We start from the raw sequence: 25,020 nt of genomic DNA on the forward strand, positions 1-25,020 counted from the left end.
CCTCAAGTGTTTAAGACGGTGGACTCTCACCTCAAGTGTTTAAGACGGTGGACGCTCACCTCAAGTGTTTAAGACGGTGGACGCTCACCACAAGTGCTTAAGACGGTGGACGCTCACCTCAAGTGCTTAAGACGGTGGACGCTCACCTCAAGTGTTTAAGACGGTGGACGCTGTCCTCAAGTGTTTAAGACGGTGGACTCCTCACCTCAAGTGCTTAAGACGGTGGACTCTCACCTCAAGTGTTTATTACGGTGGACGCTGACCTCAAGTGTTTAAGACGGTGGATGCTCACCTCAAGTGTTTAAGACGGTGGACGCTCACCTCAAGTGTTTAAGACAGTGGACGTTAACCTCAAGTGTTTAAGACGGTGGACGCTCACCTCAAGTATCACCTCAAGTGTTTAAGACGGTGGATGCTCACCTCAAGTGTTTAAGACGGTGGACGCTCACCTCAAGTGTTTAAGACGGTGGATGCTCACCTCAAGTGTTTAAGACGGTGGACGCTCACCTCAAGTGTTTAAGACGGTGGACGCTCACCTCAAGTGTTTAAGACGGTGGACGCTCACCTCAAGTGCTTAAGACGGTGGACGCTGACCTCAAGTCTTTAAGACGGTGGACGCTCACCTCAAGTGTTTAAGACGGTGGACGCTCACCTCTAGTGTTTAAGTTGGTGGACCCATTATTTGGTTTGTTTCCCTGTCACATCCAGAGCCCCACGATTCGTATATCAAAGACCGTGGTATTTGCTGTCCTGTCTGTGAATATAAAAGATCCTTGCTGTCAATGAAAAAATAAAAAAATCTAACGTGCTGACATGCATAACTTGATAATTAATTAACCAATGTAGTCCAGTGATGTCGTTAAACAAAACACACACACTGTAATTATAGTTGAATAGGAGTGACTTGTGTACTTTTACTACTGTATTATTGTATTATTACTGTTTTGATTTTAATCTGTACACAAGGGGAGACGTGAATAAAGAATTTGTTGGTCTGTCTGTCCGTCTCGATAATGCTGCTTTAAGGGTGCCGTGTGCGGTGTTGACAAGATAACAAGGGAACTGTGGGAAGCGCCAGTCACGTATTGTCAACGATTTACATCACCGCGCCGGTTGGGGCGCTTCACTTCCTGACTCCGCTTTCCGTCCAGTGATTAATTAATCGTATCAGCCAACCTGCGGACCACAGGTGGCCGTCCTCGTGAAACGAATAACAATAACATTATAACGCTCGGGCCAGACCTCAACTGCATACTATATACATGTATTGCACTTCGAGTTTGTTTTTATTAACAGATTTGGAGAGAGAACATTGGCAGAGAGACAAAAACAGAGAGATAATATGAGCGCGACACTGAGAAAATGGAGAGACAGAGAGGGAAACAGAGTTACAAACAACCTGTCCATGATTTTCACATGCGCGCGCACACACAAACACACTCACAAGATGAAAAAGCATCTTCAAGGTCACAATATTCTAAAACATGTCATTCATTTCCCGCCAATGATGTGGCATATCGGTAAACAGTCCCTGAACTTTATAAACCCTTACAAAACAACCTTTGTGTCAGAGAGGCATTGTATTATGTAGACATAAAAAGCTACAGCAGAAAGGATATCGCAGCAAGGGGTCTTTTATATACATTTTCCTATAGACTGAGCAGTACGTACCACGGCCCGCTCATGGGGGGCGATGGATCATGCGACCCACCACGTCCCGGGCGAGCGTTTTACATCCCAGTCCAAATGCTTAAAGGACTGTCTAATAATGCTGTTATTGTCACGTGTTTCTTACTAAGAGCGTTTTACACCCCAGTCCAAATGCTTAAAGGACTGTCTAAATATGCTGTTATTGTCACGTGTTTCTTACTAAGAGCGTTTTACACCCCAGTCCAAATGCTTAAAGGACTGTCTAAATATGCTGTTATTGTCACGTGTTTCTTACTAAGAGCGTTTTACACCCCAGTCCAAATGCTTAAAGGACTGTCTAAATATGCTGTTATTGTCACGTGTTTCTTACTAAGAGCGTTTTACACCCCAGTCCAAATGCTTAAAGGACTGTCTAAATATGCTGTTATTGTCACGTGTTTCTTACTAAGAGCGTTTTACATCCCAGTCCAAATGCTTAAAGGACTGTCTAAATATGCTGTTATTGTCACGTGTTTCTTACTAAGAGCGTTTTACACCCCAGTCCAAATGCTTAAAGGACTGTCTAAATATGCTGTTATTGTCACGTGTTTCTTACTAAGAGCGTTTTACACCCCAGTCCAAATGCTTAAAGGACTGTCTAAATATGCTGTTATTGTCACGTGTTTCTTACTAAGAGCGTTTTACATCCCAGTCCAAATGCTTAAAGGACTGTCTAAATATGCTGTTATTGTCACGTGTTTCTTACTAAGAGCGTTTTACATCCCAGTCCAAATGCTTAAAGGACTGTCTAAATATGCTGTTATTGTCACGTGTTTCTTACTAAGAGCGTTTTACACCCCAGTCCAAATGCTTAAAGGACTGTCTAAATATGCTGTTATTGTCACGTGTTTCTTACTAAGAGCGTTTTACATCCCAGTCCAAATGCTTAAAGGACTGTCTAAATATGCTGTTATTGTCACGTGTTTCTTACTAAGAGCGTTTTACACCCCAGTGCAAATGCTTAAAGGACTGTCTAAATATGCTGTTATTGTCACGTGTTTCTTACTAAGAGCGTTTTACACCCCAGTCCAAATGCTTAAAGGACTGTCTAAATATGCTGTTATTGTCACGTGTTTCTTACTAAGAGCGTTTTACACCCCAGTCCAAATGCTTAAAGGACTGCCTAAATATGCTGTTATTGTCACGTGTTTCTTACTAAGAGCGTTTTACATCCCAGTCCAAATGCTTAAAGGACTGTCTAAATATGCTGTTATTGTCACGTGTTTCTTACTAAGAGCGTTTTACATCCCAGTCCAAATGCTTAAAGGACTGTCTAAATATGCTGTTATTGTCACGTGTTTCTTACTAAGAGCGTTTTACACCCCAGTCCAAATGCTTAAAGGACTGTCTAAATATGCTGTTATTGTCACGTGTTTCTTACTAAGAGCGTTTTACACCCCAGTCCAAATGCTTAAAGGACTGTCTAAATATGCTGTTATTGTCACGTGTTTCTTACTAAGAGCGTTTTACATCCCAGTCCAAATGCTTAAAGGACTGTCTAAATATGCTGTTATTGTCACGTGTTTCTTACTAAGAGCGTTTTACATCCCAGTCCAAATGCTTAAAGGACTGTCTAAATATGCTGTTATTGTCACGTGTTTCTTACTAAGAGCGTTTTACACCCCAGTCCAAATGCTTAAAGGACTGTCTAAATATGCTGTTATTGTCACGTGTTTCTTACTAAGAGCGTTTTACATCCCAGTCCAAATGCTTAAAGGACTGTCTAAATATGCTGTTATTGTCACGTGTTTCTTACTAAGAGCGTTTTACACCCCAGTGCAAATGCTTAAAGGACTGTCTAAATATGCTGTTATTGTCACGTGTTTCTTACTAAGAGCGTTTTACACCCCAGTCCAAATGCTTAAAGGACTGCCTAAATATGCTGTTATTGTCACGTGTTTCTTACTAAGAGCGTTTTACATCCCAGTCCAAATGCTTAAAGGACTGTCTAAATATGCTGTTATTGTCACGTGTTTCTTACTAAGAGCGTTTTACACCCCAGTCCAAATGCTTAAAGGACTGTCTAAATATGCTGTTATTGTCACGTGTTTCTTACTAAGAGCGTTTTACACCCCAGTCCAAATGCTTAAAGGACTGTCTAAATATGCTGTTATTGTCACGTGTTTCTTACTAAGAGCGTTTTACACCCCAGTGCAAATGCTTAAAGGACTGTCTAAATATGCTGTTATTGTCACGTGTTTCTTACTAAGAGCGTTTTACATCCCAGTCCAAATGCTTAAAGGACTGTCTAAATATGCTGTTATTGTCACGTGTTTCTTACTAAGAGCGTTTTACATCCCAGTCCAAATGCTTAAAGGACTGTCTAAATATGCTGTTATTGTCACGTGTTTCTTACTAAGAGCGTTTTACATCCCAGTCCAAATGCTTAAAGGACTGTCTAAATATGCTGTTATTGTCACGTGTTTCTTACTAAGAGCGTTTTACACCCCAGTGCAAATGCTTAAAGGACTGTCTAAATATGCTGTTATTGTCACGTGTTTCTTACTAAGAGCGTTTTACATCCCAGTCCAAATGCTTAAAGGACTGTCTAAATATGCTGTTATTGTCACGTGTTTCTTACTAAGAGCGTTTTACACCCCAGTCCAAATGCTTAAAGGACTGTCTAAATATGCTGTTATTGTCACGTGTTTCTTACTAAGAGCGTTTTACACCCCAGTCCAAATGCTTAAAGGACTGCCTAAATATGCTGTTATTGTCACGTGTTTCTTACTAAGAGCGTTTTACATCCCAGTCCAAATGCTTAAAGGACTGTCTAAATATGCTGTTATTGTCACGTGTAACTAAGAGCGTTTTACATCCCAGTCCAAATGCTTAAAGGACTGTCTAAATATGCTGTTATTGTCACGTGTTTCTTACTAAGAGCGTTTTACACCCCAGTCCAAATGCTTAAAGGACTGTCTAAATATGCTGTTATTGTCACGTGTTTCTTACTAAGAGCGTTTTACACCCCAGTCCAAATGCTTAAAGGACTGTCTAAATATGCTGTTATTGTCACGTGTTTCTTACTAAGAGCGTTTTACACCCCAGTGCAAATGCTTAAAGGACTGTCTAAATATGCTGTTATTGTCACGTGTTTCTTACTAAGAGCGTTTTACATCCCAGTCCAAATGCTTAAAGGACTGTCTAAATATGCTGTTATTGTCACGTGTTTCTTACTAAGAGCGTTTTACATCCCAGTCCAAATGCTTAAAGGACTGTCTAAATATGCTGTTATTGTCACGTGTAACTAAGAGCGTTTTACATCCCAGTCCAAATGCTTAAAGGACTGTCTAAATATGCTGTTATTGTCACGTGTTTCTTACTAAGAGCGTTTTACACCCCAGTCCAAATGCTTAAAGGACTGTCTAAATATGCTGTTATTGTCACGTGTTTCTTACTAAGAGCGTTTTACAGCCCAGTCCAAATGCTTAAAGGACTGTCTAAATATGCTGTTATTGTCACGTGTTTCTTACTAAGAGCGTTTTACACCCCAGTCCAAATGCTTAAAGGACTGTCTAAATATGCTGTTATTGTCACGTGTTTCTTACTAAGAGCGTTTTACATCCCAGTCCAAATGCTTAAAGGACTGTCTAAATATGCTGTTATTGTCACGTGTTTCTTACTAAGAGCGTTTTACATCCCAGTCCAAATGCTTAAAGGACTGTCTAAATATGCTGTTATTGTCACGTGTTTCTTACTAAGAGCGTTTTACACCCCAGTCCAAATGCTTAAAGGACTGTCTAAATATGCTGTTATTGTCACGTGTTTCTTACTAAGAGCGTTTTACACCCCAGTCCAAATGCTTAAAGGACTGTCTAAATATGCTGTTATTGTCACGTGTTTCTTACTAAGAGCGTTTTACACCCCAGTCCAAATGCTTAAAGGACTGTCTAAATATGCTGTTATTGTCACGTGTTTCTTACTAAGAGCGTTTTACACCCCAGTCCAAATGCTTAAAGGACTGCCTAAATATGCTGTTATTGTCACGTGTTTCTTACTAAGAGCGTTTTACATCCCAGTCCAAATGCTTAAAGGACTGTCTAAATATGCTGTTATTGTCACGTGTTTCTTACTAAGAGCGTTTTACATCCCAGTCCAAATGCTTAAAGGACTGTCTAAATATGCTGTTATTGTCACGTGTTTCTTACTAAGAGCGTTTTACATCCCAGTCCAAATGCTTAAAGGACTGTCTAAATATGCTGTTATTGTCACGTGTTTCTTACTAAGAGCGTTTTAAACCCCAGTCCAAATGCTTAAAGGACTGTCTAAATATGCTGTTATTGTCACGTGTTTCTTACTAAGAGCGTTTTACATCCCAGTCCAAATGCTTAAAGGACTGTCTAAATATGCTGTTATTGTCACGTGTTTCTTACTAAGAGCGTTTTACATCCCAGTCCAAATGCTTAAAGGACTGCCTAAATATGCTGTTATTGTCACGTGTTTCTTACTAAGAGCGTTTTACATCCCAGTCCAAATGCTTAAAGGACTGTCTAAATATGCTGTTATTGTCACGTGTTTCTTACTAAGAGCGTTTTACATCCCAGTCCAAATGCTTAAAGGACTGTCTAAATATGCTGTTATTGTCACGTGTTTCTTACTAAGAGCGTTTTACATCCCAGTCCAAATGCTTAAAGGACTGCCTAAATATGCTGTTATTGTCACGTGTTTCTTACTAAGAGCGTTTTACACCCCAGTCCAAATGTTTAAAGGACTGTCTAAATATGCTGTTATTGTCACGTGTTTCTTACTAAGAGCGTTTTACATCCCAGTCCAAATGCTTAAAGGACTGTCTAAATATGCTGTTATTGTCACGTGTTTCTTACTAAGAGCGTTTTACATCCCAGTCCAAATGCTTAAAGGACTGTCTAAATATGCTGTTATTGTCACGTGTTTCTTACTAAGAGCCTTTTTGTCGACATAAAGTACACATTAAACACATCTTTTTGTTCAGAATATCAGAATATTCAATCTCTTTATGTTCGCCCTACTCATATTGGAATTTACCTTCAAATATTTACGAAGGCCTACCAAACTATGTAGCCTATAATTATAGGAGTAAATTTGATTAAAATTAAATTTTAGCTACTACAAACATGAACACTGTGACGTTCAAAATACAAATGTGTTTAATATTTAAGTTTAATTGTTAAAAAGACTACTATTAAACATTTGTTCTATCATCACAGAAATTTATAATAGTGTGGATGGCTTCTTCAACAAACGTCAACATTCCAACCTACAACAAAATTAAATACAACATAATTAAAAATTGTAATGACCATAGGTATAAATAATAAAATAATATATATTTTTAAAATAAATGAAAATCCATTCCACTGTGTTAAACTGTTCTATAAGATATATTATATTTACACCACTTGGATTCCTCATCTTCTGTTGCTAGTAAAGTGCCCCTCCCACACCTTTGTACTAACAAAGCCCAACATCATCTCACAAATTTGCATGATGATGTTTTCAACCAAATAATGTTTCACAGTACGGGCAGGACATTAATAGGATAGGCCTACGTCTTACAATGGCAGAAAACTCATAACTCACTCTATTTATTAATTCACCCAACATGATGTCCTTAATTGTGCAGTCTTGGTGAGAACCTAAAGACTTCAGCTGTCATTGTGTCCTGAAAATACAAAGTACATATCTAATGAGAAGTTTAATACAACTAATTAGCATCCATTAACCTCTTTCAAACCAAGTAGTTTTCTAATTAGCATCCATTAACCTCTTTCAAACCAAGTAGTTTTCTAATTAGCATCCATTAACCTCTTTCAAACCAAGTAGTTTTCTAATTAGCATCCATTAACCTCTTTCAAACCAAGTAGTTTTCTAATTAGCATCCATTAACCTCTTTCAAACCAAGTAGTTTTCTAATTAGCATCCATTAACCTCTTTCAAACCAAGTAGTTTTCTCATTTCCAAGAAAACCTCCGCAGACTATAGATTTTGCCAACGACCATCATTTCTTGTGACGTCACAGATGCTGCTTTCTAATTTCTGCGTGAAAACACTGATTGGCATCACGCATTGTGTTTACTCATTCATTTCAACTTATTTGTGTGCTTATAATCCAATTAAGGTTCAAGCACGCTGTCATGTGCACACACCTCGGCTATCTGGGCTGTCTGTCCAGGACAGTGGGTTAGTTGTTAGTTGGTTAGTGGTTAGTGAGAGAGAAGAGGGTGTAGTGGTCTTACACATACCCATTGAGTCGTTAAAACTCGTTCTGGTTGGGAGCCGGTACCGGGCTGTGAACCCAGTACCTACCAGCCTTATGTCCGATACCTTAACCACGACATGACCGAGGTCGGTTTTGGTTACTTTACACACAGCGCCAGAGATGACCCCTCACGCACTTTTACTTACAACCCGTTCATTTCTTTAGAGATAAAAGAAATGCAAATTGGCTACATTCTACTCATGAATGGAAGTGGTGCAGGTATGTATTATCGTGAAGAATATGCGACAGTCCTAAACGAAGAGTTTGCAGTATTAATGTTTACCTTATTTTTAATTATTGTAAATTTCTTTTTCTTTTTACTTGTCGGTTTTTGTTATTGTTCTTTATTCCAAGGGGTCCAACCTAAACCGTATAACACATGCTTGAACTTCGTATACCACTACCAAAATGGCGGATAAAGCTCGCTTCGATACACGACGATGAGTACATTTTGTCTTACAGCTGCATGCTGAATACCTTTCTGATTAAAATAATATTGCGATACGGCTCTAGAATGAATACTCTATCCATCTGTTTACGTAATTCTCGATTTTGTTCAACCAAAAAAAAGCTATTGAAGAAAAACCTCGTTGATTCAAAATATTTGGTGTTATTTTAATGAAATAAGTTATATTTATATACTTTGAAAGTGTCATGATGAAAGCTTGTACACCCTGGGAGCTAAATTATTCAAATGTGTTTTGGAAAGTCATTTTATAATTGTTCATTCAAGACATTTCTTATAGTTTAGGCACATCTTTGTCTGCTCCCCCGGGTTTAAGCCAAGATTTCGTTTACTTAAAAAAAAAATATATTTGAATTTGTACCCCTAAAATATCGTGATTATATTTTTCAACTTAAGGTGTGTGGGTTTTTTTCAGTAATGGGGAGATACAAAAAGAGGCCAGTTTAGTTAGGCCTTTACCAATCACGAAAGAGGAAAGTTGTTTCCCGTTTTGACACCTAGAAGATCCAGTTCTCGCAAAAGGCTGTGTAATTGTCGTACCTTAGACTTTACAAATTGCACAAATAAATGTTTCCTCAATCCATTTAAGAAAGCATCTTCCATATCAAAACCTATAGATGTAGGCTAAATCCTACACCCAACAAGGCATTTCCAACACCACCACAGCAGAGATCATCACAAAAGAAAGGAGAAAAGCGATTGAGGAAGACGTTGTCATTCGCATCTCAGAGTGTAAATGACAGTGATGATAATCATACATTTCAAGTGTTAGATGAACCGTCCCTTGACGCAGACATGTATACTGATGATATAATAGAAACAATGTCACTCTTCAGAAGCAGTATTCAAAATGGCTTTTGTTCCACAAAAACAACAAAACATTTCCTAAGTATTATTTTAAGATACGCTAAAATGGCATTGTCTCGGTAATTCATCCTGCATGAGTTACTCTGACGCCAACAAGGACTTTCTTTTGGACAGGAACATTTTTTTTTGGAGGTCAGTTTATCAGATTAAGAGTGGGTTTTCTAACCGCGATATATCCTGGACCACCTCAAGGAGTTCAACCTGCACGTGCCAACTGCAAGGTGGACGAAGGAAAGATACTTCCTTCATTATGACTTGGAATCAAGGACAAATGCTCATGTGTTCAGATGTTACACGCAATTAAATAGTACACAGAAACTAAGTTTCAACTATTCAAATGCGTTCTTATTTCTAAAAAAAAAAAAAAAAAAAAAATACCCCCACCCAAGTATTGTTCGAGACTTGTGAATGCAGGGCACAATATTTCACGCGAACCGCCGTTCTGTTCGCGTGTCGGTTACGCAAAATTAAATTTACGCGAACTGTAAATCGGTTACGTCGTGACCTGTAGACGTTCAGAAATTAAAACTAGCAGACTTCACGATTACAGTAAGTTTATTCATGCAGACATACTACTAGTATTCCGACAAATGCTTTAGACTGATTTTTAAGATACTTGATGTGCAGCAAACGAGTAACCAACGGTATATTGCAACGGTTGTAACTTGTGACCGAAGACTCAGTATAGAGTCGAGCCAAACGTTTTAAAGAAATGTGCACGGATCGCTAAGGCGCCTAAATTATCTGCTGCTATTCTATCTCTAAAGGAATATATGTAGACATAATATTGGATTGCCTATAATTTTAGAAAGGTTGAAAACGGTTTTAACGTAAACAAAAATGCAAAAATGTCACAAAAGCTGAAAAATACTAACATCGCATAATGAGCTTTAAATAACAAACATTTGGAACGTCACTGTAGTATAGAAGTACCAGCGATAAAGTGAAAGTAGCATCACCACCGGTGTCAAATTGTGGTCTTTCTTTTTATGTTATTATAAGATTTATGTTTATTAATCTAATGCACCAATAAGTAGCCTGTTTTATAGTTCAGAGGAACTGGACATTTGTTGCTTGGGTTTTTTGTGGGTGGGTGTGTTTTTTTTTCCCAGTCTGCTGTATACTAAATTTTACATATCAGTGACAAATGGTAGCCTTTATTTGTTATTTATAAAAGAAAATTATTAGTCTAATCATACACCAGGGAATGGGCATTTTTCCTCCAAATGTATCTATTTTGTTTCAGTACTGGGCTGATATTTAGTCATTTTACAATAGCGTTAACTTCCGCACGCTGCACAGAGGTTATAGAATACGGTGGCCCGATGTCCGAGGAAAGTGGTTTTTAGATTCGGGCAACTAAAAATTACTTTTTGCGATCCCGATGGCAAATGGTGAATAATAATAATAATAATAATAATAATAATAATAATAAATCTACAACGCTACGATCGTACGAAAACAAAAGAAACATCTACAAGTCACTTCTTTCGATTTGCAAGCATTAAAGAAACTGTTCTATAAAACGTTTTCTTTTGTATTTTGTTTTAACTTTGAGCTAAAAATTATGTATTTAAATATAATTTCAACGTAACTTTGAGGTAACCGATCAGGTAATCCACAGGTTACGCAAATATAATTCACGTAACCGAACAATTGGTTACCTAGGTAAAAACCACGTGAACCGACTTCCGGTTACCTCAGATTTCGAAATATTGTCCCCTGGAATGCTTATATGTAATTGCTTTATGATTTGATTACATGTATATTTATATTCAAAGGCAGCCTGAATAGTCTATTTATCCTGAAACTGCTCGTGTTACATCACTGACACTATGTAATACCACTGGCAGCAGTAATGAAAGATTTAGGTTATCACATTCCAGATGAGAAACATCTCAGAGGGTTTGGATTGGATAAAAGCGCATTGTGATGCAGTATTTTTAATGTTACGTCATAATTGTAATTCCTAATTTATGAAATAAGTTTCTCAATTCGTGAAGGTTGACCATCTTACTTATGTCACTCACGTTAGTTAATTTTCAAAACGTCACCTAAGACTAAAACCCATGTCTTAACTAACGAAAGTGAAATAAATACGATAACCAACCGTCACTCGTTGTGGAACGTTCTTGTACACAATACAACTTACGTCATATTGTCATTAAATTTTGTCTAAAGACATCTGAAAACCCCCAGATGTAGGTCAAGGGTCAGTCACGGTCACAGTGACCTATTCGAGATACACGGCTTGCATCCATATACTAGGATTTCTGTTTTAGGTGTCCAGTGGGGGACTAACAACAAACTAATACTACATTGCATTACTAGATCATTCATTCCAATGAATCTGAAAACGCGGTGTCCTTGGAGATGACTCCTAGTTGACAACACTCATCCACAGTCAGTTCACTGGTGCCCGCCTGGTCTGTCATGATGGACAACCACAAGTCTGCGGACGGCAGACCTTCCAGAGTATAGTTGGCCGCAGTGTTCACAAACTGTTCTATAAAACAAAATTTGGAACCTACGATTAGGTGTCCTAAACCCGGGGAAGCAGACGAAGATATGCCTAAACTATAAGAAAATTCTTGGATGGATAATTATATAATGACTTTCCAAAACGTTTTTGCTTAATTTAGCTTCCAGGGTATACAAACTTTCATCAAGACACTTTTTAAGTGTATAAATATAACTCGTTTCCTTAAAATAACACCAAAAACTTTGATCATGTTTTTCAATAGCTTTTTTATGGTTGAACAAAATCGGGAATTAAGTAAACAAATGGATAGAGTATTCATTCTAGAAACGTATCGCAATATTATTTTAATCAGAAAGGCATCCAGCATGTAGCTGTAAGACCAAATGTACCCACCGTCGTGTATCGAAGCGAGCTTTATCCACCGTCTTGGTAGTGGTATACGAAGTTCAAGCATGTGTCATACGGTTTAGGTTGGACCCCTTGTATTCATTTTGTTTTGTTCGCTTGGTGTTTTTCTGGAACATTTGAATAGAAAGAATCAGTGAGGTAGGAAAAACCCCCACATATACTACGTGTACCCTAATTTCTTTATGCGTAATTGCGCTGTTGGAAATTATTCTACTTGTTCTATTTTTATTTGTTTTATTTTTTGGTTTCTTTTTGTTTAATTTGTTGTGTGTTCGTGTTGTTTTTGTGGTGGTGAGTGGTTTTTTGTGTGTTTTTTTGTGTGTTAGTATTTTAGTTCCCTAAACAACGACCGCTGTTGTCGGTTGTTGATTAGTTCTTGTTTGTTGTTTTATTTGTTAGTTTTCTTATATTTGTTTTTGTAGGTTTTTTGGCCAGTGTGCGCGCGTGCGAGCGAGCGTACGTGTTTACATGTAATTATTATTATTATTTGTTTTACTTTTTTTTTCTTTCTTTTTCTTTTTCTTTTTTTTTTGGGGGGGGGGGCTGGGGGGGAGTTGTTGTAGACTTTAAAAATACAAACGCAACTTTCCAATTTTTATCATAGGGATTAATTTTAGATTTAAAAAAACCTTGTTCCCCCGTTATTAGCGTTATTTCAGTCAAGAAACGCTAAAGGTCCAGAGGATGTGTATACAAAAACGAGCGAATCGTGCACGTTTAATAAACGCATGAGACTTGGCACACACCTACTACACATCATAGAGAACAGTCTCCAAAATAGTACTTCAGCTCATTTTCATCTTACACATGCCATCAAAATGCATTGAGTGGGATAGAAGGATATTAAAACTGATATTTGGTTGCCTTTGTAGGGTTAACTGTTAGATAAAAACCTGAATAATAACATATACTCTAATTTCCTTGAAGTGAATCATGAATGAAAGCTACAAATCTCCAAACACAATTCACATATTATTAGGGGACCCTAATAGATAAAAATGAAAGGTGTGTAGACTTCAAATACTCAGTGTGTTAGAGTATATCGACGCCAAAAGACCACACCGCTTATTACGTATTCACCAACGCACATGCCAGTTCAGATTAAGGATATAAGTATATGAGTGAGGACAATTGACATCAAAATACAAAATGACAGTCTTCAACCACATTTTGTATACATTATTCTTATGTCCATTAAAAACTATTTTTTTTAAAATTCAATAAATTATGACTAATTTTAATTTATAATACCTTACTAGGTCTTTGAATAACTAAGCCTAAAGGGTAATTTAAAAATGTTGATCTCGATTTTGGATCCAGGAGATCGATTTTGTGAACACATGCAAGACCAGCGACTAATAAGTGAGTAGCCCGAATCGATCACTTAAGACTGCTAGGAAGCATGCAATGAATTGTAGGCCCATTGATTACATGCTCTTTATGAGAGTTGGTAAAATTAACTTTATATATATATATATATATATATATATATATATATATATATATATATATATGTGTGTGTGTGTGTGTGTGTGTGTGTGTGTGTGTGTGTGTACACTAAACATAACAACAATAATTAATACATTATCACATATGCCAGCCTGCAAGTTAGACGTTTTGAAAAAAGACTTGCTTTGTATATTCAGTCACGGGCGTGAATTCTCCCTGAAACTTATTACGTATTCGTAATTGGAATTCGTCATTATTAAGCTTTATAAATAATGACGAACAAATAAATCCCTTATTGTAAATGATGAGATAAGAAAATCCTTCTTTCGAATTATCACTAGACATTATCAGTCGATCAGTTTGTGTATTACGGCCGACTTATTTATGTTTCCTTATAGTATTACTTATACTTTTTAAGTGTGGCACTAATTGGTTACAGCAGCAGTACATGCCTATAATAGATTCGTGAAGTACAAAATGGTTACTGCAGATAATAGTTGTGTGTAGCATTGGCGATCTTTTCCTGACACACCAAGCAGGGCTAGATGACACTACCACGTTTCTATCGTACATATGTGTACTCGAAGGCACTGTGTTGACTTGACTAGCTCTCTAATACGTACTACTACTACTACTACTACTACTACTACACGTTCTGTTGGACAATATTTTAAAATGTGTACAGATACGGCCATGGGCGTATGGGGACTCTTTGATTTAAGGGGGCTGGAGGGGTTGATTTGCTAGAAATTTTACCCAGATAAAATTTGACCGAATTTTTCCCACTGTTTTCCCACTGTTTTGCCCGAATTTGGGGGGGGGGGGCAATTGCCCCCCCCCCCCCCCGGGTCGTACGCCCATGGATACGGCAACCTTGTGAGAAGGAGAAAAGACGTAACGAATGTGCCTTTAGTTCTTGAATTACAAGAAAAAGGTGTTCACTGTATAATTAAATACACGTGAGTAACCACAAAAATGTCTGCTGACAGTTATGGAGAAGACATACTGTGCTTAGAGGCTACCAATGTGCAGAAATCGTCACCATACAGGCCTGTACACGGGGTGTGTGCGAGGGGTGCGTACGCACACACGCCCCCATAGTATGCCGAGGTCCATCCGTGGATGTGTAAAAAAAATAAAAATAGACCGACGATGTGACAAATTTACTTCCCAGAATGCAGGAAAATGTATCTCTGCAGGACACTACCACGGGGGGACATACCCCCGGACCCCCCTAGCAACTCCGGCTTTTGGGCCGTCGATTACACACACACACACACACACACACACCCCACACACCCAAATAAATTTCTGCGTACGGGCCTGCCATATACACACGAGGAGACAGACACGCGTTGTGCAAGCTGCAGATGCTACAAAACAGTGATACAAAAGAATACATATTAGAACTTTAGACACACTCGCCAACAGTTCAAATAATATATTATATCAATTTTTTTCAGTTATAATCATAAAATGACTTCTAGTCATTTAGGCCTAATGTAAACTTCCTACCTATGTTTTTAATTATACAGGTTCATTGGTGGAAATAGTTAAGCGTGGCCACAATTGCCGACATGGGCGTGTTGAAAATGCCTCTAATCTTAAAACTAATCTCTTTGGTGTAGTATGCAGAATACTACAGAATACACACAAATGCAAAGTTATCCCGTCCACCTGTCAAGGACCTTTAAATTATATTTTCAAAAACTACAACGGGTTTTGGGCCCCCTCTATTAAAACATCCTGGATCCGCACCTGGTATGTGAGTGCCAACACGATTCATGCACTGGACTAAAATTGAATAGTAGGGTAAAGTTATTACCGTGGCCCTTGATATATCCTATTCGCGGAGGCCGCGTGTAGGCAACGCGATGTTGAAACCGGTCAATTTGAAGCAATCGATACATTTCCACACCACTGAACTACATCTCTGTCGGGTGCATTTAATCATTACTATTGATTTCAATTTGCAATTGAAAAAAAAAAGAAGAAAAAAAGCCCTATGTATCACAGAAAATAAACTGTCTTTTTTATGTGATCATTAAAGACGCCACACCAAATGTTATGATGTCACAAAAGACTAAGAATGGCAAGAAGTACGCCATGACCTTTGGGCAGAACTCCGGGTCAAAACATGTTATTAGTCCTGAGTGCAAATATTTTGCAAAGTTGGGACAATCGTTCCTAATTGAACGAGCAATCGCCCGAAGAACTATAATAACAAACTGTATTAAAAAGCCTTTCACTAATCTATCAATTTCCAGTCGGCCTCCTCGCTATTGGCTCAGCCTTGCCCCTTGTCAAACAAACTAATCTCGACTTGGGGCGTTTCTTTCAATTCTGCGCTTTCATCATCGCCATTTTGCCTCGTCAACATGGCACTTCATTCGCTGTGACGTCACGGCGAAGCTTTACTGACGTCACGATGATTGATTCTTGGTATTAAACGGGCTTCGGTGAGATAATGAGAAAGTTCAATATGTGGCCTTCTCCAGTTGAACTGTTTGTGTAAGAGCATGCTTTCGCCAAATATCGATATTGATTTTATCCCGTCTTTAGGCAGTTGGCATAAACATGGTTCCAGAAATTAGGAAAATAAACCATGCAAATGCAAGGCCACCATACTGCATAATTTGTAAAGATTTAGAGAGAAATTGAACAAACCACAGACAAATCACCCAACAATATCTTTAAATATGTTTGCTTAATTTTGTTAAAACAAAAAGAATTAATAAAACAAAAATAGTGCATTTGCCCCAATCTTCGTGTAAATTAATCGGTAGACCTATTAAAATACTAGTATGTTACAACTACGTCACGAATGAATATTCTATAACAACATAGTATTCTCGTGACGTACGCATATGTATTACTGACACAACCTGATTTAAATGTAACTATACAAGAGGCAAATGGCTTTAATCAAAACTTTTGGTGAGGAAGGTTTGATAAGCCTTCTTAAATGTAAAATATGGTGCTGATTCCAAAAATGGCCGTGTTAATATTGATCCCACTTAAGTCAAAAGCGCCGTTTTGGCCACAATTTGGCCAAAACCAGCTTATTATACAAACAGTCTAGTAGGCCTAGGCTACTGTATGTAATATGTTTTTGAATATTTTACAGTACTATTTTGTAGTCCAGGTCTGGCCAAAGAATAACAATCTCATCAATGTGGCCATCTTTTAGCCACATTTAGCCAATATATGGCCAAAACCCGTTATTTTCCATAGGTTATGAATAGCATAGCAGTAAAATTTCATTAATAAATCAAATTTATGAAGCCAAATGCAGACAGATTTTCAAAATTAATTTTTAACCAAAATAATGTGCAAAGAGTACACAGAAAAATATCATCATTATGCACTACCATCACTACCACCACTATTCTGTTTTATTATATAACATTTAGTGAAATATTTTAAAATATCAGTGAAATAAAAGTTATCAGTCACTCAGTGACGATAACACATTTTAGAGTGACATTTCTTTATTTCACTCTAAAATTTGTTATCGTCACTGTAGAAAGTGTTAGCTTCACTCATGGGCGTCATTTGGTGGGGGACAGGGGGGACATGTCCCCACCACTTTTAGCAGTGGGGGGGGACAGAATATCTGATGTCCCCCTCAATTTTACAATGACTCGATGGAAACTATGTGAATGTAAATTGCAGTATATATTTCAGAAAAATATTCAGTGTACATGGTGGTGCACTACTCTAAATAATGTTCTCAGACAGCCACAATGACCTTCATTTTTCAAAATTTTCGGGGGGGGGGGGGGGGGGGGGGGTGGCATGCCCCCAGACCCCCCTAGAGTCGCTTCACGCCGAGGGCGCTCGCGATTAGTCACACGAAATATTGTTAGAACCCAATTGTCTCCCCCCCCCCCCCCCCCCCCCCCCCCCACCCCCCCCCACCCCCCCCCCCCACACACACACACACTTTTTCCTTGCAAATGACGCCCATGGCTTCACTGTAAGAAAACCGGAACTATTTTGCTGCTGGTATTTTAAAAATAAAGGTAAATTACCAAAAGTTATATAATAAATAGAAAATTTCATGTTTTTTGTCAAATATGATTTATATCTCATCGAGTGAAGTTTGCAATCATATAATACTCGTCGCGCAAGCGCGACTCGTGAGTTATGATTGCAAACTTCACTCGATGAGATATAAATCATATTTGACAAAAACATGAAATTTCCTTTATATATAGTATGCGACAACATATTTTTGCACTTGACTGCTGGTAAACCAGTGGGAGAAAAACTGCATTAGCTAAAACAATTCTAGCCATGATCTGTGTTTGTTTGTCGAATGATCTCTTTCTGAAACTTGAAAGGTGTGAGGAACATTGCATGACAACTACCTACAAATTGGCTATAGTCGTGCCAGCTTCTCAGCTGCAGGACACTATGCAAGCAAAGTATAAGAATATCTCTGTTTTAAAGCTTTCTATTTTATGTTCCACCATCCGTCAGCAGTTGGGGGCGGGAAGTAGCCCAGTGGTAAAGCGTTCGCTTGATACGCGTTCGGTCTGGGATCGATCCCCGTCGGTGGACCCATTGGGCTATTTCTCTTTCCAGCCAGTACTCCACAACAGGTGTAACAAAGGCCGTGGTATGTACTATCCTGCATGTGGGATGGTGCATATAAAAGATCCCTTGCTGCTAATCGAAAAGAGTAGCCCATGAAGTAGCGACAGCGGGTTTCCTCTCTCAATATCTGTGTGATCCTTAACCATATGTCTGACGCCATATAACCGTAAATAAAATGTGTTGAGTGCATCGTTAAATAAAACATTTCCTTCCTGTAAGCAGTTGGGTACCTCTTAGACAGATCAGGAACAACCCTTAATGCCAAACTCTAAAACCAGGCAAACCTCTGCTGCTATGTGCAGGGCTTTATACCTCACTAATTTGTGCTCAACACGCTTTTTGTCTGTTCTAAGCATATTGGTGTCTTTCTGGTTTTTTGGTGCTGTAATGTTAATAATAGCTGGTAAACAAATGCATTTTAATCCAATTACAGCTTAACATTTCTATTGATTTTAAGGTGAAATGTTTTGAGGTTGGCATGTTTGTACTTAATTTGGGCATACGTATTTTGGACACACCATTTATCAGCTCAGCGTTGGTACACTCTAAAGCCCTGTATGTATGGCGAGCATATGGAAGTGCTCTTTCTACCCAGGAAGAGACAAATGATAGCTATGCATATGTGGTTTATCCCCTGAAAACTGTCAAAACATGACTGTCACCAGAGTGGATGAAATATTTGGGAAATTTAGCATCCGTGATAACCTATGAACGTTCTAAATTGATATGGGTGGTATCTACGTCCTATCATTAATAGGGCTGTATGAACAAAATATGTGGATATTTTTCAGCTTTATGTTTGGTAACATTAATGCCATTGTCTTTACTTCAAATGACTGGTCATGTTTGTACTATCTAAGATATTTTAATCTTGATGTCACCCATGTTGGTATTGGTCAACTCTTGTGACCAAAACCAGTGTACAGGAAAGTTAAATACTTAAAGTTAAACGTCTGCGTTTGCGTGAAATATTGTGCCCTGCAATAGCGACCCGTTTACCTTTTATTCCTACTGGTGGATTAATTAGAAGCAATCACCACACAAAAGTGCGAGGCATACCCTTAACAATAAGGTGTAGTTATACTAATTACACTACTTTAAGTAATTAGGGCTTCCTGGTCGACCCACCATGCGATTAGCTTCAGATTATGTAGTAGCTGTCAAAACAACTACTGACTTCTTTTAACATGAAAGATGAAGCCCAAACAATATAATAAGAACACAACTGTGGTTTTTATGTGATGTGGACTTTTGCCCGACGCATTAATAAAAATACGCATTTTTTGTTCACTCATGTACGGACGCAATAATATCATGACGCATTAATTTCATGATTTACAGTATTACTATATATATATATTACAAGACAAAAATTTCCAACCAGTAAGAAAAATTAAACAAATTAATAGCTTAGATGGCCTTGTGACCAAAACCAGTGTACAGGAAAGTTAAATACAGTATACCTTTTCTTGTACAGTTATGAGATGGACAAAAACAGTGTACAGGAAAGTTAAATATACCTTTTCTTGTACAGTTATGAGATGGACAAAACATTTGAATACTCATTATACTTGAAAGGCATAAAAACAAGTATTACATACGTGCTCTATAAAACGGCTGTATTGGGATATGCAGAATGCAATGGGGCACCTGAGTATGTAGTGTCACTAGTCTGTGAAAAACAACACAAAGACAGAATGAAATTTGATAGTACAGTCATCCTTCTGTATTAATCCTGATAGCTAAACTTCAGTATGTGGATGAACTTCGGATATTTGCGATATTACTACAGTGCAAAACTATAGGTGGCCTGGGGCCTAATTCACTAAACTCTCGCAACTTTGCGATCTCGCAGTTCAATGCTAAAAGACTTGCAAAGAGGATGCTTTGTTATCTAGCAGAGCCTAAGAGACCTTTGTGAATTAGGCCCCTGGTCCACTTGTTTGCAATCTATTGCCAGATTTTTATAATCGGACATGATGTGACTTCATGACACTTTCTTTATTCTTCAAAAATAACAAGGTGAAGGACTCGGCAGCCATGGAGAGAACACCGTCTGTTTTGGCGACAAGCTTAGGAGTGTTGTGGAAAAAAGGTAGTGTTCACATTACGTGTTTGTGAACGATACCATATTAAAAACATCTCCCTACAGAAATGAAAACACACTTACCCGGTCAGGCAAATTTCCAACATGCCAACATGGTGAACATGTTAACAAGTGCAATTATGTGGCACATCTAAGTGATCCACAAGAGGCCATTCAACCCACATATCATGAGTTTTTCTACCACTCGGGTTTACTGACAGTCAGATATAAATTTTTTGATTCCATGGAACCTGAAGATGTTGCAGTTAGAAATGATGATGGTGGTGATGATAGTGGTGATGGTGATACATTTATTTTAATCGTATTTGGTTTGATAAATGAAACTTTTCATTAGTTTTTACATACTATTCATATCGAGTACAATATAATTAGCATTCCTATTGCAAATAACCATGCTGGGCCACACATTGGCCAAATGTGGCCAAACATTGGCCACCTTGTTGAGATTGTTATTTTTTGGCGAGATCTAGACCACAAAATAGTACTATAAAATATTAGAGGGTTATTAGATACAATATGGTAACACCAGACCAATCATATAACAAATCTGTGAATTTTGGCCATTTTGTCTTAAGTGGAGTCAATAAGAGTGCTATTTTTGGAATCAGCACCACTTTTTACATAAAGTAGACTAGTCAAATCGTCCTTGCCTAAAAGTTTGATTAAAGCCATCTACCTCTTAGACGATATGTACTATTTACTGATGCGAAATACAAGTTTGTTTTGTTTTGTACCACTAAAGGACATATGCTAGACGCATAATGAAAACAATGTACTGGGGTGTCGTTAAAACGAGACATCATTATCTTACCTCAACGAGATATTTCCTTGTGAAGTCAAAGGTTTCAGTTTAATATATCATCTTAATCGGCCACCATCGGTCAGAGATATTATACACGCCACGACCAGTCCTCTAACACTGTTTAGAACGGGATGAACAATGAGTTTACAAAGCGGGATCGATCCTGCGATCATGGGGTGGAGACGTACCTCAGCTGTAAAATGTTCGCTTGGTGCGCACTCGATCTAAGATCGATCCCTCTCGATTGGCCCATTGGGCTATTTCTTTTTCAAGCCAGGCACCACAACTTGTGTAACAGAGGCTGTGGTATGCACAACCCTGTCTGGGACGCTGCATATAAAAGATCTTTGCTGCTAATCCAAAAGTCTCGTCCACCTGTCTTGGACAGAGAGGCCGGCCAAGGCCGGCACCTGTGCCCACGACAGGCGTGCGCTACAACAGCTTGCTCTGAACGTGCACGTAAAACCCTTTGACCTTGACCTTGACCTAATCCAAAAGTCTCGTCCATGGAGTGCCGGCAGCATGTTTACCATGGAAAGTTCACGAGCGAAATCAAATGTAATATTTTATTTATTATCCACCATAAAATAATGTAAACTTCCAACATAGTTAACGAGACATGCGCATGCACGCAGACCTAAGACCAGTGAAATTACGTAATTTTTCTACTAACACGGAGCACCATGTGCGTACGAAATTTGTACGACACACCTGTCTCGTCCAACTTTTAAAAGACCCCCCTCTTTGTCTGTTTTACTCTTTGTCTGTTTCTCTCCCCCCCCCCCCCTCTCTCTCTCCCTCTCTCTCTCTCTCTCTCTCTCTCTCTCTCTCTCTCTCTCTCTCTCTCTCTCTCTCGTTATCTGTTGTTAAACCCCGTCATAACCCCTCTTGGCATAAAAATTGATAGTTCTAATGCGCGGCAAATGTTGTTGTTGCGTGTCACAACAAAAACAGATATGTAACGTAGTCTAAAAAGCCGATACGCGTCACAGGAGAACGGTTCTGTTTCCGTTGTGTGAGACTTGCAGGCGATGTGTGGGTAGTCGGGAAGACATTCGGAACGCGTCGCCCACTGTGTCCTTACCGCTCGTACCAGCGACTAATGGCTGCTGTAATACCTATTTCCCCTTTTTAAATTATTTATTTTTTATTATTATTATTATTATTATTATTTTATTTTATTTGCTTATGTCCATCCAATACCACTCCCTGAAAGTTCGTTCCACGAGAAATGCGCTAACTCAGAGCAATGATACTATATTTAGTAACGTTCCGAATTGACACAGAAACTAAAACATTCGACATGAATGTGTATATAATAAACTACAATAAGATATAACGTCTTCTTTGTAAACCGTCATTAGATGTCTCAATATTTTCCAACCTTATTTTAAACTATCAAGGTTTTCATTTAAAGAGGTTGTCCTGGGTTTGTAGCCATTCAAATATGTTTTCCGTCCACCTGAGCTTCGGAGTTTGAAGACCACGCCCCTCGCCCCCTCATCCTCCACTTCCGACGCTTAATAATACTAACAATAATTGAAACGTGACTTGTTTATGATCCGAGGGCCGGATCTAGCTCAGTCGTTAGAGCGCTTGTCCGAGGTGCTTTCACCTCTCGGTGAACCCATTCTAGGATTATTGTTTTCCGTTCTAACCAGTGGCTCAACGACTGGTATATCAAAGGCAGTAGTATGTGCTTTTTTATCTTCTTTTTTGTGTTGTTTTTGTTGTTGTTATTGGGTTTTTTTTATTTTTTTTTTTTTTTTTTTTTTTTTTGTAGTTGTTGTTTTTTGTTGTTGTGTTTTGTTTGTTTGTTGTTGTTATTATTTTTATTTTTTTTGTGGGTTTTTTTTGGGGGGGGGGGGGGGGGGGGGTGCATGGCCGCGAGTTATCTTAGGCTAGCAACGCCCCTGTAATAAAATCTCTCATTTCTTCCCAATTTTTTAAGGTCTTCAATATGGCCGTTTCTTGATAGAAATCAATAGGAAACTAGGAGAGAGTGCTAGCTGGTCACTCTGCAGGATTCTGGCGTGTTTACGGGATGCCATTAATCTAATATCGCGTTCGCTCATGTCTCTATAATTGATGAAAAGAGGCATTAATTCTTATTATCTCCATGTGTCCGAAATGCCACCACTAATTAAATGGATCGCTGCCTGGTCTGGCAAAACGCATCGACTCCAAGACATTCGGCTTTAAGTTAATAAGCGCGCGCGATAATTGCGCAATAAGCAATAACGTGTAATGATATTAATGACATAGACAGAGATTGACCTTAAACAAATTTAGTTTAAATATATTTAACAGCTGCAGTGAAGATTGCGTAATGAAAACTGTTTTCAAGAAGACATGTCTGAGACTGACTGTCTTATTCTTTCGGAAATTAAACTTACAACCTCGCCTCATCATATTGTAACATTTATTACTGAACATGCAAACACACTTAGGCCATAATAAAGTAAACCACAGATTTCCATCCCCACCACTCCGAAAAAATTTGTGTGTCTTTTAAACCTTTGATACCAGAACAGAACGGAACAGAACTTTATTCAATACAAACATATTATACAGACAGCTGCAGTAAACGCTTGACAAAAATATAAACTATGTATGTATATATATATATATATATATATATATATATATATATATATATATATATATATATACACAAATGTATATATATGTAATATACACATAATACACAATAGATATAAAAAATATACCAGTGTTATAAGCAGGAGTATACTTTAGATGTTAACCATATAATTATGCTGTATAGATATTTTTGAAAACAGAGTTAATCACATTTAGGAACATACATAATTTCTTTGTTTTTGATAAAATAATTGACAGAATTTATAAGTATTGGGTCTGTCATAATAATATATGTTTTAGATATATGAATATCTCATTTGCGAAATATGTATATAGAAACAAATAATGATATTCATCACCTAAAGTGGTGTTACAGAGAAGACATTTTCGTTCTTGTTCATCGATGTTTTGCATCGGCCAGTTTCAATTGGTAGATAGTGATTACAATTCCTGAATCGGCAATATATTGTCCGCAGTTTTTCAGGTAAATGTAGAAGATTATTTTCAACTGAAAGGGTCGATATGAAGATTCTGTATGTGGAACATTTCGGATATGAATTTAAATTATCATTCCAAGCTTGTCTATACTGATCTTGTAGTCTTTGACTTACAATATGAGTGAATGTTTTCTTACTTGTAATGTTTTCATTTAACCAATAATATCCCAAGCCTAGTATCTTTGGGGTATCTTCTATATTAATTTGCGATTTAAATCTATATCCATGATTAATAGTTTCACATATCATTATTCTGTATAATATTGCTAATATTTTAGAGGCCTTTCCAGTTAGAAGCGAGGCCCCAAAAATTTAGCATCCTGGTTTAAATCTTAATACCTAGAGGTGAAAACTCCCAATTCACCATACATCATAGGAAGTGGGGCACTCTTTCTATGTCTCAGTAAGAAATTTAATTGAAATTGTTTGATAATTTGGCTATTACCCAATCCCCGGATTTCTGAGGAATACAGGAGAATTGCAACAATAGTACTATCAAAAATACGCAGCTGACAATCTATAGGTAGATTTAAGTTTCTAGTTCTAATGTTTAGTAACGTCATTCCTTTCTTTAGCTTGCGCTATAAGAATTTTTTGGGCTTCAACAAATGATCCAGTTCTAGAAAATATAATGCCAAAATATTTGTATGTATCAACAATGTTCAATTTGATGTCTTTAATATAAAATGACTTATTTCTTGGTGGTTTTGAACCAAATATAAGTATTTTAGATTTCTCAATATTTATTTTTAATCTCCATTTTTCACAATATTCTGAAAAAAACATCTAATGATTTTTGTAGGTCCTCAGGG

The 25,020-nt window shown here is 37.8% G+C and overlaps 1 long non-coding RNA gene across 3 annotated transcripts; it reads right to left on the minus strand.

Annotated features, from left to right (window-relative positions):
• Positions 1-6,781: 6,781 nt before the first annotated feature.
• LOC121384510 lies at positions 6,782-15,959 on the minus strand. Of its 3 annotated transcripts, none has more exons than XR_005959405.1 (3): positions 15,711-15,959; positions 7,249-7,330; positions 6,782-6,925 (listed from the first exon to the last, which is right to left on the minus strand). It is a non-coding gene; the product is annotated as an uncharacterized LOC121384510 (long non-coding RNA). The 3 variants fall into 3 exon arrangements; XR_005959403.1 differs by having other exon boundaries at positions 15,425-15,959; XR_005959404.1 differs by lacking the exon at positions 15,711-15,959 and adding an exon at positions 7,597-7,865.
• Positions 15,960-25,020: the final 9,061 nt, after the last annotated feature.

The sequence above is a fragment of the Gigantopelta aegis genome, chromosome 10 (assembly GCF_016097555.1).
Source record: "Gigantopelta aegis isolate Gae_Host chromosome 10, Gae_host_genome, whole genome shotgun sequence".
In the NCBI taxonomy this organism is placed as follows: Eukaryota; Metazoa; Mollusca; class Gastropoda; order Neomphalida; family Peltospiridae; genus Gigantopelta; species Gigantopelta aegis.